The sequence below is a fragment of the Rhopalosiphum maidis genome, chromosome 2 (genome assembly GCF_003676215.2).
Source record: "Rhopalosiphum maidis isolate BTI-1 chromosome 2, ASM367621v3, whole genome shotgun sequence".
Classification (NCBI taxonomy): Eukaryota; Metazoa; Arthropoda; class Insecta; order Hemiptera; family Aphididae; genus Rhopalosiphum; species Rhopalosiphum maidis.
In genome coordinates, this window is record NC_040878.1 from 90,304,894 (window position 1) to 90,323,075 (window position 18,182).

The following is an 18,182-nucleotide window of genomic DNA, read 5'->3' on the forward strand; positions in this document are numbered from 1 at the left end:
CCTTTATAAATCACGCAGGATCTATAGGGCTGGATTAAAATCAGAAAAGAAGGTTAGTGTATTATCATGTGGCAGTCGCCGACGATCGAACGTAATAGCACAGATGGCGGTTGCAGTAACGATGACGAGGACGCTATTCGCTGCCAGTCGTCTACACGGATGTCGAAGGTTATAATAGGCCGTATTGACCACTTACCAGTAAGACAGTAAGTATTTCGACGTCGTTAATACTGCAATCCTTGCAAATGCGCATTTCCAATAGTCACGAATTGCCGAAAATAAGATAGTGCTCTGCATATGGTTTTTTTGAACAATTTTTTTTCGTTTTGTTGTTTGCATAGATTTAATAAATTTTTTCTCATTGTCCTATTTTTTCTCTCACAATTATTTGCATACTAGTACAATAGCATTTCTCATATGGTATGGTTTATATATGTTTTTTACTCGTGAATTAAGATAAACATATTAATCTTGATTAATGTTTTTACTATATTATGTATGTTACTTGTATGTATTATGTATATAATTATACATAATACGACAATATATATAATATATATAATAATTATAATTATAATATATATATTATAATAGTATAAAGTGTCCGTATTATGATATATACATTTTTGTCCAAGGTACTGAGTGTCCAAGTTCTATGAATGGGTAAAAATATTTTAAAATTTAAAACTAGGTCCTAACAAATAGTTCATCTTTAAACATCGAAAATTTATAAAAATATTTTTTTTATAAGCTTTTAAAATTTAAACTAAATTTATACACGTGGTCCCCACCTCAAAATCAAACTGAAACAACACTAACTCTCGATACACCTAATTCATTCTCTCCTCATATTTAATATCATGAACATATCCGACCGATAACTTCTCTACAAAAGTCTCCCCCAACCAATCTTGTCCTACAGCATTGCCCTCTGGGGCACTCCTAAACCCTTAAATCTCAAGCGTTCCAATTCATCTGCTTCCGTATGGTCACCAAAGCTTCACGGTTCGTCACAAACGTCTCTCTACATGAAGACCTCAAAGCTCCACTCATTAACAAGATTTTTTTGCTTATTTCATTTCGTTATATGGAAGTTTCACTGTATACATAGTAATAATAACATTAAATACTATAGAAAATGTAAAGCAAAAAATAAATTGCAACATAAAATAATAAAATAACAAGAAAAATTAATAATAATATAAACAACAATATTATATAAAAGATCAAATGAGTTTAATCAAAATAATAAATAATAATAATAATAATACAAAAGTATAAAAAGGTAAAAGTATATAAAACTATGAATACATAAAAATATCTTATAAAAATTATATAGGTACATATGAAGATACAAATACAAAATTCTATAATATACCTAACCTAAATAATAATAAAGTATAAATAATATAATCAATTAATTAACCTGAATGGCAAATTATTTAACGATAATGTACAACAATTAAATAATTCATCAAAATTAACCTAATCTAACCTAACCTAACTTAACCTATACAAAGGTAATTACATTGTTAAAATATAAAGATTTGTTAGAAAACTATAATTATAAAACAATTGTTGTAAAAATTATATGGATTAACTTTAAGATAAATAATATAAAAAGTATACTATAGCATCTATAGTCCTATAGATTATAATTGTATAGATTAAACTGACTATATAAATATATGGTATAACGTTGACTTTTAACGATTATATTAGATTTTATTTATAAAGAAAAAATTTAAATAATATTGATAATTATAAGAAAAATATTACTGAACAAAAATTAATCATTTTTGTGCGGGTCATAAAAAATGTCTTCGCAGGCCACGGATTGCTGACCCTTGCTATACATTATAATAAACATTAAATATTTTTAACAAAACAACTACTCGTAGTAAAATATTTACATATTATAATACGTCAGATAAAATATAAAAATATTAAGAATAATCACATTCAATAATCATTAAGTTAATATTATAATAGAAAAAATAACACTCGAAATATGTGTTGAATAATAAATCACACAATTTCTTATCGTGTATTAAAAAAAGTATGATAATAATATAAAAAGGCAAAAAAATTCATAAAAATTTTAAATATATGTAAAATGGATTATGATTAATCATACGTTACAAAATTCGAACAATTACAGTTATTCAAAAGGTATAGGTCATAATAATGCAAAATATAAAATAAATAAAAATATGAGAAAATAACTAAAATTAGCAAAATTTGTCATGTTGGTTGTTAAAATATAAAACAACAAAATAAATAATATTGATGGTAAAAGGCAAACAATTTATAGTCAATATTTAATTAACAATATTATTTAGTGGTAGCAATTTTAAACAACTTAAAATATGTGTAAAATATTAACACAATTTCTTATTGTGTATTGAAAAAAGGTAACTAAAAGCTTTAAATGTAAAAAAATACGATTGTAATACGAATAACGCAAACAAATTTAATAATGATTTAAATTTGCAAAATTAATCATACGTTGCAAAATAAATGAAAAAAATCCAAAATATTATAGTTATTATTAAAATAATAATAGAAAGATGTCCGACTTCGAAAAACTGTAATATGCTGATTTTTGAAATATTACATAAAAGTATAATAATAATGATGGTATTAAAGAGTCAAATAATTTATAATTAAAATTTAAAAACTAAAATTATTAACGATATTGATACATAATGCATGTAAAATGGAATGATATGTCCAAAAACGTCTATCGTGTGATAATATTATAATAGCAAAAATTAAAAAGATATGAACTATTTTTTTTCCTTGCAACCGCAACAGCACAATTTTGCGCACACACTCATTAATCGTCTTCCAATCGATTTCAAAAAGCTCTTACGTTTGTTAATAATAGGTGGTGAGAGAACAGTTTCGTCGGAATCTTCCTCTTCGATAACCATCACCGCGTTACTTTCGACGTCTGGATGACATTCATCCGATTCCGGTCTTTGCAAGGGAATATCTATCTCACCAGTGTCGGGTGAAGATAACTCCCACAAATTCTCGTCGTATGGCTCCCATTCTTCTTCTTGCGGTACCACTTTCACCTCTGCCGCCGTCCACAGGCGCTCGTCGTAAGTTTGCCACTTGTCGTCGACCGGCATCTCCGGTTCCTCATCCGATGGCAGAGTCCTAGTCTCGTCAGCTGTGGACGAAACGGATTCTGCCATCTGGATGCCCGTGGTGAACAAGGTGATTGGCGGTATAAACCTTGTCCGCCTACCACGCCAGGGCCGCCGACGCTTCGACTTTCGCGGCACTGTGGACCAGGACGGCGGTATTTCTGCCACGATTGACGGCACCCTGTCGTACAGGTTGACAACCGTCCCGTCAACCTGTACGGCAGTGGCGGTACTCATCTTACATCTATCAAGGTATATCCGGTGCAAGTACCGTGTGCTGACCGGCACCATTTGCGTTGCGCAATCAAAATTGCCGACAGCGATTGGTAGTCGTACATCGAGTGAACGGTGTCGATGGCCATCATCTTCGTCGTCCGATTCATCATCTGAATCCAGTGAGTTAATCACTGCAGACTGTATTTCATCGAGTAATCGATCAAAATTATTAGTTTCAACTATTGGATACTGACAATGCCTAAACATTGACCGTTTCCGGCGCGTGCCCTCAGACACGACTGTCTCAGCAGTAGCATTTACAAATACAGGGGCCATGCTGGACACCTCTGTATAGGGTTTCTTGCAGTTGCTCGATGACGACCTTCGGGAGCCCGCTTGCTCTCCCCCGACTGCCGGTATCTGAAGTCCGACCCCTCCCAGTAGGAGGGCTTCAGATTGGGTTATATCAATATTGTTGTAACGTTCCATAATTGTAGTTGGTTTTGGCTAGCCGGCCTTGGCGGAGATTAGCCAGATCTCCGTTGCTTGGTTTTCGGTTATGTGGTCAGATCTACGGGGACACCGGGAGTCGATCACTCTCCCGGTGGTGCACTTGTCCACGACCGCTTATTCGTCCAATACCGGAGGTATGGCTTATTTCGCGGCTACCCTACATATCTGCAGGACTTTCCCCTATCCGCAACCCCGGGGACGCGCCCGATGGCATGTGCATGCACACGGGGGTTTTTTATAACTTAATGTTATTCTTACAAATACTACTAAATAAATATTAAAATATAATAATAAACAATATTCTATGGTTGCGTATACATTTATGTTCATATTCTATAAATATGTTTGAAAATATAATAAAAGTTTTAAATAAGTTGTTCTTATAGCTATTGATCAGATATTTTAGTCTGCAAGCACCATTTTATGGTAGGGGCCCATCGTGGGAAAACTAATAGGTACATGAAGTTAAAATACACAAAAAAGTAGGAATTTTGCCTGGTGTAATTTATTTTTTATTAGTAATACGTGGTTTTTGTATAAAAAATAAAAATAAAAATCTCACATCATTAATAAACAGATACATTCATTACTCAGTTCTGCAGAATTTAGTATTACATTGCTTAATAACAAAGTGACAATATGAAATTTTACCTTAAGTTTTTCGGTGGTATGTTCAAAATATTATCTGTATAAGTTACTATTCCACACTTAATAATGTTACACTACTATGTTGCAGTTATTTTTAAACTAAAATTTATTAACACTGTTATAAAGTCCAATTAAAAAAAAACATTAAATAGTTATTTTTATAAACGATATAATAATTGTTATGAAATCTAAATCACTAATGACTAAAATTTCATTTTTTCCGCAAACCATCGGACGTATAAATATTATATAGAATATCTCCAGGACAACTAACAAAATGTAATATGAGTATTTTAGCCAGTCTTTTAATTTTAGACTATTTTTTTTAAATTATTTGTTATTTCCTAAATTTTTACAACTTTTACACTTTTTAATTTGAATTAAACAATAATTACGAGTTAGTTCAAGTGTTTTTTTTTTTTTGATAATTGCCAATTCACAATTTACATTTAAGTTAAATGATTTTAGTTAAAATGTATAGTATCGTTGCATGGTATAAATAAGTTCGCAGTATAGGTAAATATCATATATATTTTCTTAAAAAATAAATAATGTCATTATCTAAAAATAATCTTAAAAAATATCTTAAAAAAATCTAAATAATCAATCAATAATGTAACATGGTAACGGAAAGTGTCATGACTCAACGAATAATATTGTTTACTATATCGACTAATTATAATGTTTATTTTTCTTTAAATATATGTTTTCGGAAAAATTTGAATAGGAAAATAAAATAAATTATGATTGTATATTTTCGATATTTTTATTTTTACTGTATGAATAATTGATGAAGGCAATTTATTGAATATTTAAGCTGTCTCACTGATTAATAAAATATAATTACTTAATATTTATATATAAACGGGTAAAACAATATAATTAGTCTATAATTTAAAAGTTAAATATATTATGTTGAAAATTCTTATACAAACATTTAAAAATCTCTAAAATTATTCATTTATGATATAAAAACTAAAAAATATTTTTGAAAAACTCACATCATTGTAGAACCAACATACATTTCACATTATGCATTGTTTCGCCAATTATTTTTGCATTATATTTTTTAAAAATTTTAGTTATTTACACCGATTGAAAGTCTGTCGAAAGCACATAATATACATGATATCAATTGTTATTTCATATTTGATAGTATAATTTTTCATTTAAGTAACTTTCGAAATAATATTAATTTTAACTTTTGTAAAATTACGTTATTAATTAATAAATATATTATGCAAATGATTGAACTATTATTTATTGTTAAAAATAAAACACTAATATAATTATTATAAACGAAAATAAAACGATTGTTATGAAGTCTAAATCACGAATGACTAAAATTTTATTTTTTCCGCACATCGCCGAACGTATAAACATTGCATAGAGACAATTAACAAAATGCATATGAGTATTATTTTAGCCAGTATATTAATTTTTCCAAAGAGAATATATTAAACATAAATCATATTTTATTATTTCAATTTTTACAATAATGATTCTTACACTTTTTAATTTCAATTATACAGTTACGAGTTAGACCAATTGTTTTTATTATCGCTAGTTCGAAATTTAACATTTAACATAAGTGTTAATTAATATCGGTGAAACCCAAATCGTCTATTTTTCGATAGGACAAAAACGAAAATTTTTTTTGCGCTTTTATACCTTAGGAGGGGATAAAAGCGCAAACATATATTGTATAGCCTAATACAATATTGTACTTATTACATCACGAGTTTCATACCCATTAATTTATAATTTTATCGAAGTGCTTAGAACACCAGGCAGAAAATTACTAAAAAAATTAATCAAATTTACAAAAAACTACAAATCGCTGTTATAAAGTCAACTCTTGTATAAAAGCATGGAACTTGTACATAGAAAAAAAATGTCCGGTTGAACTATTTAAGAATTGTAAGCTTCAAAGTTTAAACTTAATTTTAAGATATTCATTATAATTATACTAATAAAATATACTGATAAAAAATATGTAATTTTAATTTAAAATATTTTTTACTCGCATTTTAATATCATTACTGTAAAACCTTAGTTAACAACAATACGATTTTGATAAAATACTTTTTATTTTCGTACAATTTATTGCGTTTATGGTTTGTTAAAAATATATTTTATTTTTCGTTTATGGAATATTTATTTTTGCGCTATTTGGATACTGTTTGGGTCATATTTGGCGCTTATGGTCTACATCCATTTATATCGATTTTAGTCTAAATATTGATGATGACATAATATTAAACGATATAAATGTATTCGTGGTATAAGTTATTATCTTAAATATAGTATAAAAATATTGAAAATTACATTGGGTCACATTTTCGAAAATAAATAAATATACAAACAAAAAATTATGCAGTTACAAAAAGTTTCAAAACAAATAATATTTTTTTATAACACTGATGATAATGATGATTTTTTTTATAAAAAAAAAAACAAAAATTTAAAAAACCATACATCATTATTAAAAAAAATAATCAATAATTTATAACATTGCTTTTTATCAAATTGACTGAGCGAAATTTTACCTTAAGTCTTCTGAAAGTATATTCAAAATATCTATTCAAGTCGTCATTCCATAATTATTAATACCGTTGTTTCTTGTTCTAGTTATTTTCAAACTAAAATGAATTATATTTGTCTTAAAAAAATATATGATAAACCAGTTATTGAACTGTTATTTATTACTAAACAAATTGAAATAAAATAACTTTTTTATACGAAAAAATGATTTATATAAACTTAAAATAATGCTAAAGACAAAAATTTGCAATCTAACCAACGTATAATAAATATTACAGCGTAATAAACAACGAATAAAAATGCAATACGAGTTTTGTAGCAAACTTGCAGACTCATTATTTTTCCAATGAATATAAATGTTAGCGGCAAAGTGTATTTAATTTATAAAATGCCCAAAAATTCTATATAATACCTGGTGATTTCTTAAGAGTGTACAATATATTTTTTTTACATATATTTCCAAAATATTTTGTATAATGACCAGGCATTTCATAAAATGACAAGCAATAAATTGCCAATCTGTAAAAAAGGGAAATCACTAGGAATAATTCAAAAAAATGTATTTATTTTTATCATAAAAAAGAATATTAATTTTATAAGCACACAAAAAAAAATGTATTCATAAATTGCATGGGTACTGGGTAGTACACAGTTATTAATTATTATTACTATAATATTATTCTAGAAAATACAAAATTATATGTAGAACGTAGGACTTATAAGGAAAAAATCACAACTCTCCACAACTCGCACTCGACTCTCCACACACATTTTGTCTAATACTGAAATATGAAAATAGTATATGACTACGGTGATGAAATAATTATTGAGATATTTGTCGGCAGTCGAAACTATATTTCATTAAACTTATCGATATTACAGATTAGGTACTAATGGATTTATATTAGATGAAGGTATTTACATTGTCAAATAGAAATACTGAATACTGATAATATGGATTTAATACATTACCTATACATTGTTTGGCATTTCATATAATACTTTGGTGATTTAAACAATTTTATAAATTGCCGACTGTAGTTGGTGTTATATAGAGTTCCTAGACATTTTATTAAATACCATTATTATACATATTGCCGCTAAAAACGCTATATGTAATGTACTAATTTATAACCGAAAGTAAAGGACTTTTCAAAATGTTTACAAAACATTTCCACGAAAAATGTATTATTATATGTAAACGTTAAGCTTAAGTATCCATCACCATTTAAATTTCCTTTTAACTGAAAAAATACAAATTTACACTAGATAAAAATGTTTGATATGTTTAAAATGTTAATAAAAAAATTAAATATTTATGTTTTTTTATGTGTTTACATATTATACATATACTTACATATTTACACTATTATACAAAATAGTAAATACATTCAAAATTACAAAAATAATTACATATTTATGTTATCAAAATTACTTAAAAAAAAGAAAACCTATCCTTGATTGGCAAAGTCTAAAATTAATTTTTCTACGTAAAGTTCTTCAGTGCGAGCTCTTTCTATATTTAAGATACTTATGTTTGTTAGTAGGTCTTGAGATATCGAGTTTCTTAAATAGTTTTTAATCAATTTAAGTTTAGAAAACGATTGTTAGGCCGATGGAATAGTCACTGGTAAACTTAAAAATATAATACAAGATGTCACAACTTTGCTATACAAAGATGGTCATTTTCTAATGAATATAAATATAATTCTTTAATTTTTTTTTTTTATTAAGAAAGACAAACCCTCGGCATCGAAGTCATTGGTACATATATTATAGAACAATTTATAAGTTAAGAGGTAAACTATATGATAATCTTAAATAATAAATTTGTATATAATAGTGCATGTTACTTAAATTAATTTGATCAATCCAAATTGCCGGAGGAAGGAGATTAATTCTTTAATTGTTTTCATCTCAGTGGTTTTTATTTATTAGATAGAACTTGATTTGTTAAATCAGAAGTTAAGTCAGCTTTAAAAACTGAAAAAAAAAATCATAGCATAATTTTACTAAATCTGTTTTATTTAATTTTATTATATTTGGTGGCATTAAAAAAAAATTGAAGTATTAAACTATTGAAGTATTTGATACTATTTTAAGTCCTTTAAAACGATTTTCGAGTTTAAATAAAGCAGTATCTATGAAAGTAAATACTGAAACCTAAAATTGTTCCTCTGTAACACCCAATCCCCTGTCACCATCAATTTCACCAAATAGATTTTTGGAATACATTTTTCGTTTATTTTTATTCTGAAATTGTATTCCCCATTTTAGACACATATTTTTTGCTAATTATACCAGTTCTTTATAATTATGTCTCATGTTTTTAATTGAATTAATACCAATTTGCAAAAACTTACTGGTTTGATGGATAATGATTTATGAGCGCTGAAAAATCTTTGATACCTACCACAGACAATGGTTTCAAAACATTTTCCCAAATAATTATAGGAAAAACTCAAATGATTGCATTTTTTTTTAAAAGAGATTTTGCTCTATTTAATTCATCACTTTTTTTGCTGGTTAGTGAAATATTAATTGTCAAAGATATTAATACAATTTTGTTTTAATGTGTATATAAATTAATATTTAGCTTCCCATCTTGTATTGCACACTTTTTTCAATTTTTTTTTTTTTTTTTGTATTTGATTTGCTATATCATTACCAAATGCTAATGATGCCCATCTAGGGACACTTTGGATGAAAAACAAATATATATTTGGGATTGTATTGAAAAATTTAGACATTTTTAATGAACTTTTGGTAACATCAGTGATTACTAGATTTAAGTGATGAGCCGTACAATGTACATATATTTTCGAAAAAAATATATTACTTATATTATATTGGTTTATTACAAAAATTTTGAAACATTTATAATTTTTTTTTCATTTATCATTAATTACGAAAAACGATTCTGAGTGGTAAAATGACCTGTTATTAGCTTATATAGATAACCTTAGTATGTTCATGATATATCGATATTGTTATTAAAGTGATTTATTTTACTATTATTTTTACGGTAAGTTGATTTTTTTTTTTTCAGTAATATATCCTGTTGTTCACTTTCTACGTCTATGCTAATCGCGATGGGAAATATGCATTTGCCAATTAATCCTATATGGATTATACGTATAATAATACATAGATATCACATGTATTAATGAATTGCCAATATTTTAAATTTAGTGCTCCAACAGCCAGACAATCGTAACTTTAATAATGTGTATGCAATAAAAATACTCTTCTGTAGTAATAATTATATAACATATACATTTTTCAAATATTATGTAAATAAAATGGATTGCACAATAAGTAGATAGTATGTGAATTTGCACTCCTCTTAGTATTGCCTGGCTAATGCCTTCTCGTCTTGCGATTAATATGGCCATAATAAGCGATTTTAGTACGGTATAAATTCAATGATTATTTAAGTCTATAATATTATAGTTATCGAACATATAAGATATATTAAAGTATAATTATAGTTTTTGTTAATTGATTCGGTGTAGGGTTATCCACATAGATAATAGGATCATACTATCCCGTCAAATATAATGTTTATACAATGTGCATTGTGAATAATTATATAATACGACGTACACGAAAATTAAGGTATGGACCATTTGCGCCTAACACAACATTTTCGTTTAGGGTCAGTATACCAACCAATTGCGCTTGTATTATAACACATAGTACACACTAAAAATGCTGGAAAGTTAATAAGTATTACATCAATTGATTATTAGTAAAAGTGATTGGGTATAATATATTTTATAAAAGTATTGTGAATTTTATGAAACGAATTATAATGCAATGTAACTGTATTTAATTTTGAATATTTGACGATCATAAATTAATTGTAAAATGAGAAAAAAAATTATTTATTTATATTATATTATGACGTATTAATACTCACACACATTAAAATCGGTTGGTGTTTTCATTTATAATGATATAATAATTATTATAACTAATTAATACATTTTCTTAAAGTATTATAAAATATTTTGAGCGTAATTGGTCTATCGACCATAAAATTTATAGAGCACAACTGGTATATAAAAAAGTAATTTTAGGCGCAATTGGTAAACTGCAGCAAATTGTATTGTGTCCAGTGAAAAATGAACGCAGTGTTTAAAAAGCGATTGCTTCTCCATTTTTTTTAATATTTGGGGGTGGGTGGGTGGGTGCAAATATGAAAGTGAGCAACAGTAACTAAGTATGTAGGTACTAGTATTTATTACAATTAATAGACAAATAACATAGGATATAATGGCAATTGGCAGTGGCTGGGCAAATTTTATAGGTTAATTTAGGTTCGTTTCGCCGCTGACCGTGCCCTTAAGAAATCTCCGGCGGAGTCCCGCCGTGCACATATCTATAATATTATAACAATATAATAATATAATATTATTTACTGGTATATCTCGCATCGTTTATATTTTATATTTATGCAAAACATAATAATAATAATATGATGATGATGATGATTATGCGATGGACCGAATGTCCAAAAATACAATGTTCGTGTTGACCGCGCGCACGCGCTAACTTCGTGATGTTCTTTAACCGTTCTGTAACCGCCTATAGAGAATCCAAATAATATTATAATATATTACGATGAAATAACGTCATTAATTTATTAGTAATTATTAATGTACAATGTTACAGTGTACGATTTAGTATACATTTTATATATATTATATTGTATGATAATTTAATAACATTTTATATTACAAATTTTAATAATTATACATTGCAAATTTCCTCACCACCTTAGCACATAATGAATGTCGATATTATATCAACTTTAATGTTGCATGAGGTATTGCATGTGGCGCGTTTTTTTTATTGTGGTTTCCCCGAGTATAAACTTTAGGCCTAATCCACACGGAGGATAATCGGTAAACTGCCGGTCAGCTTTAATAAAAGGAACTTTCTCGATTTATCGCGTTAAGCATATTTTAAGCTAAGATGATAATGATTAGAATACATTTTTGACTTAATAAAATAGTATCTCTCATGTGACCGAAAATCTCCCATTATCCCTATTGGCAGTGCTGAATTCAAGACGTGTGTAATATTAATTATGATCCGATGAACGGTAATCATTATCCATTGTTGTCCGATCTGATTATAATGCAAATTTATAAAAAAAAACATGTTCCACACTCAAAGTGTTATATTTTTAAGTAATTTCGTTCGTATTGATATATTATTGTCTACTGAATTCAACACTGTACATAATATATACCTGAAAATAAACATAATTAATATTATAATACTATAACTATATAATATTAAAGTGGTAAGTTTTAACCTACACATTATTTAAATTACACTGATAAATTAAACTTACCTGAATATCATCGCCGCTTTTATTTTAATAATCAACTTAATAGTTTTCACGTATTATTCATCCATTATATATATATTTAATCTCGTTTACCTTTCTTGAATATCAATGACTTAGGTAATGTTAGAAAACGCCGTCACAAGAATACTCAATTTCCGATCACAAAGTGTTCTTGAAAAATTATTCACTAAAAATAAGTATTACAATTTAAAATGAAAACGTTTAAATTAAATTAATTTATATAAAACAGAACTATTAAAAAAAACTTATATTATACTAAAAAAAGTAAACTAATACAATAAAATTGAAGTATAAAATAATATTATATCTAAAGTTTGCTTTCAAATGTCTTTACTGACTGACGATTAACATTATACTCGTAAAATAAACATTAGGTACTTTTAAGTATTATTTTAATAATATGTATTATTCTAATTAGCCAGCACAGTATTATAAGAGACCACAACGATGAAAACGAAACCTCACCTAGTAAAATACGAGCCAATCAGCTGTTCACAAATAACATGAAAAGTTTAACATCAAACACTTAACTAAGTTTTAAAGCTAAAATGTTTAGACGTATGCTATTAGCTAAAGGATTGTTAATAAACAATAATTAATATATTTAAATAATCGCGTAAAATGATACACATTTTTTTTTGTTTTTTAACTTTATTTTTTTAGAGCAATCTGTTACAAATTTGAACAATTAGCTTAATATAAATAACACAGGAATAACGAAGTGAAGAGACTTCCCATTGGAGGTACTTCATCAAGATAGTAGTTAGACCAAATTAAACATTTTTTTTTTTTTTTAAATTTAAATTTATCTTTGCAGGTCATGACACCACTGTCTTTTTAGTATATTTTAAAGGAAATTATACATAGTAAAGCTTTACTTTTAAGTAAACTCTTATGTTTGAGTATTCACTTTTTTAATTTACCAAAGCTGCATTTTTAAATTTTAGTAGATAATACGATAAATTATGATAACAAGGCGTTCTAGATAGGCATTCTAGATGCACCACTGTCCATTTTTAAGGTATCTCATTGACAAAAACGTCAAAAACCCACTCCAGAAGTAAAAATGTTTGAAACACATAAATTATCCGATAGTTAACTATATAATATGTGTTTTAAATTATAAAATATTAAAAAACAATGATTTATATTTCAATGCGCTCGAGTGCCACTGGCGGGTATACCTCAAGTATGCAATCCCATATCTACTTTGTCGCGCTCATATGCTTATTGTGAACTGCTTTAAAGACTGTATATATATTTCTATTTTAACTTTGAAATATATATATATAATAATGAACACGTTCACTGCCACGTGTCAGCTATAGTTGACATCTGGTCTATTCGTTTGTATACGAAATTTTTTAATTCTGGTTTATTTTAACATGGTTTTTTTTTTAAACACTTGTTTACGTATCGATTGGTGTAAAATTGTCAAAAATACAAAAATAATTAATATATTATTTATTATTTCATTAACCACACAATGTAATATTATAATTATGTTGTGATCAATAATTTTTCTTATAACCAGAATAAGAAATAACTACAACTATCTTAATAGTTATATAATTATTGAATATTGATGCCAATAAATAACGATTATATTATTAAATTTATTATATCATTAAAATAATAACAATGATCGCAAAACATAATCTTTAATTGTATAGATAGTTATATTTTTAAATCATAGTAAATGTCAACATAGGACATAACTGATATGATGTAAAATAGAAATCATCAGAAACTATCCAAGTCAACAATTTACACATACTATTGATACTTTGAAAACATCATTTACATTTTAATATTATAATTATATAAACATTATAAGCTAGACAATCATTTTTTTAAATTCAAAAATAAATGAATATACAACAATAAAATATTCCTATGTAGTGTTATATATTATATTTTTAAATTATAAAAAAAAAAAAAAAACAAAAAAAAATGCATAGAACTTTGTTCTGGATTTTAGGCAATACCCTTAAAATAAATCATACAAAAAAAATATTTAAACAGAAATTATTTTATGATAACCTAAATATAATTGAATTTCTATTATATCAAATTAACTTTCTGGATGTCTTCTAAAGAATATGATGTCATAGAACATAATAGAAGTGACAGTCAAACAGCTGACTCGGCATGATGTTGTAATCAATAATTATCTAAATTATAAAGCATTTATTATTCTATATCGGAACCTTAGAACATATTTTTAATTTTTTAGTTCTTTACCATTTTCATTATCACAAATATCACGGAAAAAATATAACAGTTAATTTGGAGGTCAACAAAAATATTTTTCAATGAATAAAATAATTAAGATAGCTGTCGGTTCTATTGTGTTCTATGATGACGCTTTATACAGTAATATTGTCTTGAATTTCTGCAATTGACATGTATTAAATTCTGAAAAAATTAAAATATTAATAAATTACTAAAACATATAACATTGTAATTTAAAAGAAAGTTATTTTTAATTTTCACATTTATGACGTTTCATGTTTTAATTATTACGAACAACAAAATACATTTTATGGACTTATAGTACATTAAAAACTCTTTAATATCGAATTCAGTAAAGTCAGGCGTTATTAATTAATTATTATTGTAGCTCTGTGAGTCTTAGTATTTTAGATTATGATATTACTCGTTTAAAAATTGTTTGACGTTCTTCAACTTAGTAAAAAAAAGGTTTCTAGATAGTTTCTGGTGACCATTATTATAGTACAATTAATTCTTTAAAAAAAATTAGTATAACTATAAAAAAAAAATAACATTAGCAATGATAATGTGGAATGAAAAATAATTTATTATATTCTATTAAATAAACTTAATAAAATTCTTAAACAAGAAAAGTTAGCTGAATTGTTGATTTTAGTTAATGTTAATACTGCAACTGAAATTTTTTTATCTAAAATAAATGAATCTGTGTGGGATCTCAAAATGTGTAAAATTACAATGAATTTAATTTTCCTAAATCTAAAAGGCTAAAACTGAATTACTTCGAGTATAATAATCTCAATAAGATATATAAATAATTTTTTCAGCAGATTCAAAGAACAATCGTTGAATTAAGCTAAAATATAGAAAATATAGAAACTTATCAACAGAGAAATAAAAAAAAAAAATGTGATAAAAATATGTATTTCTCTAAAATTATTAAATATTAACTAAGTAAAGGTTATATCATACATTACAGTAAAAATGGAATATTATATTTTAAAAAATTCATGATAATTAATTTGTTTTTCTATAATCTTGAAAAACGGTGGTTTCTACTACTGTAGTCATAACTGTTATGATGCTGTTATGATAACTTTTCTGATGTGATTAAAATTACCTGTACGAGTATGTATAGTTTTTGAGAATCGTTTGTTTGTTTTTATTTTATTCTTATTGCTTTTTGATATTTAATTTATTATAATTTTCAATTAAAAATAAGATTGTTTTTATTAACAGCTTAAAACTTAAATATTTTTGCTAGATAACAACTTACTTTTGTCTCTTCTACAAGCTTAGACTTTACAATCATTTATATTTTATGTTATTATTTAAACTAGTTTGCTTCTCTTAAATATATTAAACTTATATTATTATTGTTATTGTAAATTAAAATAATTTTTGTTTACCTTCGACAACAGTAACACACCACATTTGCCGGTTCTATAGTAGTGTACACATATCTAAATATTTCTGAACAAAATTCGTCACGAAACTTTACATCTGTCCAACATTGGCCTCGGCACCCCGATTTTTGGCTTACGGACAATGTCAAAAGAATGACGAAAACCAAAAGTTGCAGGTAGCGATTCATTTCGATTTAGAGATATTTAGTACAATTTCACAGTCGTCAAATTATGTTCACCATAAATATGGCTGAAAATAGAAATTAAAACTTGAAAATGAATATTAAAACAACAAGATTTCCAAATTCTTCGTTTATTTGAAATAATACCTCACATTTATTATTAAATCATAAATAATTTAAATACTCGTAAATAATGTGATAATTTTATTTTATCATTGAAATATAGAATTATAGAGGATGGTTTGAATAATGCTAATAACCTTAAATATAGAAACCCATCTATAGTTATGTGTGTGTTTATTAAATTTAATATTGTATAAACTATAGATAGATATTTTTAATATATTTTAACTCACAAATTACATAAAACAAAAAATGTTGTTGAAGACCCACATGTTTAATATAGGGGTACTGCAGATGATTTTTTAATATTTAATAGACACATTACGATTACGATTTAATCAATATAAATGTTAGGCAAAGAGTCGATTTCTGTAGATAGTTGTGAAAAAAGTATTTTATTTCGGAGCTTTTAAATGTAAGCACTAACTATTAATAAAGTTAATATTTTATTGATTTCAATAAACTTATAAGACATATTTTATTTTTTTGATTAATATTTAATACACAATAGTATAATTAACTATTTTAAGGAAATAATGTTATGTTTCACATTTCAAAAAAAAAAAAATGTTGGATTTGATTTTATTCTAATATTATTTATATTTATTTTGTAAAATCCATAACATTTATTATGCTTATGGGTTATAGCCTTATAGTGGTTTTAACTAATAAAAACATTAATATAAATTTTAACATTACCAAAGCACTTAAATTGATGTTTGTTGTTCACGTTGTTGGTCGTCTAAATCTCGTTTGATCTGTATAACTGTATTGACTGGATGCTATACTACTGAACACAAGCCTTTATACAAATTAAGCACATAATGATAAAATCACTCCACACACTATATAATTCGTCTAAAATAGGATAATTATATTTTTTTAATGACTATATACGTCATTATATAGTATTATAAGCAATATCAATGGTTTAAATGCTAATTTGTTATTACAATAAATACTTTTATTTTTTTTTTATACTAATAGGACTGTAATTGATTTTATTAATATAAGGCTAAACTATATAATATATTTATCTATATTCATAGTAAACAATTTCATATAACAAATGACAATAAATGCTAAAGAAATAAGTGGCGTCTTTTCCAAGGTCAGTAACAATAAAATAAAACAACAAGCCTTGCCATATTAAACAAGACATAATTCACTCAACCTCATCCTCGATGACCTGCTGTTTTAGGTATTAGTACGAAGCATATCCAGAAAGTAAGTGTGCTAAGGCTCTCACGACCGCAGGAAATATTTTTTTTACTATGTTCGCTTCACTGATGTATAGCTTTACTCCTCTCGTTTATAACAAGACCATCACAAGTTCAGTACGTTGAAAACTGTGGTCACAAGAATTTTTCTCGTGAAACATGTCGATCGAGTTTGCCGCCAAGTGCGAAATCCGCGCCGTCATTCATTACCTCTATGAAACGCTATAAACTGGAGGGTGATAATTTTCTCAAGTCTATTGTTACTGGAGATGAAACTTGGGTTGCACACTATATGCCTGAAACCAAGAGACAGTCCGAACACTAGTGTTCACCCTCAACCAAAAAGTTCAAAACCGATTTCAGTCAAAAAAATCATGGCATCAGTGTTTTGGGACCACAAAGACGTCATATTGATTGAATATTTACCTCAGGGTGAGACCATCAAAGCAGCAAGGTATTGTGAAACCCTATAAAAATTGAGGAAAGCTATTCAAAATAAAAGGAAGGGTCTGTTAACAAGAGGAGTCTGCCTGCTGCACGACAACTCCAGACCCCAC

General features: G+C 26.6%; 1 long non-coding RNA gene and 1 pseudogene across 2 annotated transcripts; both read right to left on the reverse strand.

Moving 5' to 3' along the window:
- Positions 1 to 8,530: 8,530 nt before the first annotated feature.
- LOC113552658 lies at positions 8,531 to 9,362 on the reverse strand (annotated as a pseudogene).
- Positions 9,363 to 14,394: 5,032 nt separating this feature from the next.
- Positions 14,395 to 17,261, reverse strand: LOC113554196. Of its 2 annotated transcripts, XR_003405241.1 has the most exons (4): positions 17,105 to 17,261; positions 16,104 to 16,350; positions 14,707 to 14,880; positions 14,395 to 14,636 (listed from the first exon to the last, which is right to left on the reverse strand). It is a non-coding gene; the product is annotated as an uncharacterized LOC113554196 (long non-coding RNA). The 2 variants fall into 2 exon arrangements; XR_003405240.1 differs by having other exon boundaries at positions 14,395 to 14,880.
- Between the last annotated feature and the right edge of the window lie 921 nt (positions 17,262 to 18,182).